The 642-nt window shown below is 34.9% G+C and overlaps 1 non-coding gene across 1 annotated transcript; it reads left to right on the top strand.

Annotated features, from left to right (window-relative positions):
• The first annotated feature begins 228 nt into the window (after positions 1-228).
• Trnas-uga lies at positions 229-301 on the top strand. The gene has a single exon. It is a non-coding gene; the product is annotated as a tRNA-Ser (tRNA).
• Positions 302-642: the final 341 nt, after the last annotated feature.

The raw sequence follows: 642 nt of genomic DNA, 5'->3' as shown, positions 1-642 counted from the left end.
ATGAATAAAGAAATTGTGTAATAAAATGCCTCTGGCGGGACTCGAACCTGCGACCTCTCGCTGTTAAATCATATATAAATCATCAAAGAAAGGTAAATACAGTGTTCGAATATAGTGTTCGAATAAAACGGCTACCTTGATTTATGTTATATGCACCTATTTGTTTCTAGCCGTACCTATTGTGTAATGGAGTGTATCTGGTGGTATTTGAATCTGTTCAACCATGAAGCCTCCGTGGTCTAGTGGTTATGACACTCGCCTTGACAGCGAGAGGTCGCAGGTTCGAGTCCCGCCAGAGGCATTTTATTACACAATTTCTTTATTCATTTATTTACAGGACTACATTCGTTGAGAGCTATGCTACACGATGTATTTATTAAGTCCTTTATTCGAACACTGTATTTACCTTTCTTTGATGATTTATATATACATATATATATATATATGCATATATACATATATATATATTATATATAATGAATAAATGTAGTTGGCAATACTAGCAACGTATAGTGCTCGACACACGTGATAATGCAGAGCGTAAATATTGAAAATGTAGAACTGTTTCATGCTAATGCAATCTTCAGGAGTGAGAGAATACAACGATTGTGCGAGTATATGAATGCTAAAACAGATGAAAAT

The sequence above is a fragment of the Anneissia japonica genome, unplaced genomic scaffold (genome assembly GCF_011630105.1).
Source record: "Anneissia japonica isolate Jap-2015-1 unplaced genomic scaffold, ASM1163010v1 scaffold91608_len667_cov62, whole genome shotgun sequence".
Lineage (NCBI taxonomy): Eukaryota > Metazoa > Echinodermata > Crinoidea > Comatulida > Comatulidae > Anneissia > Anneissia japonica.
This window is presented reverse-complemented; position numbering and strand designations above follow the sequence as displayed.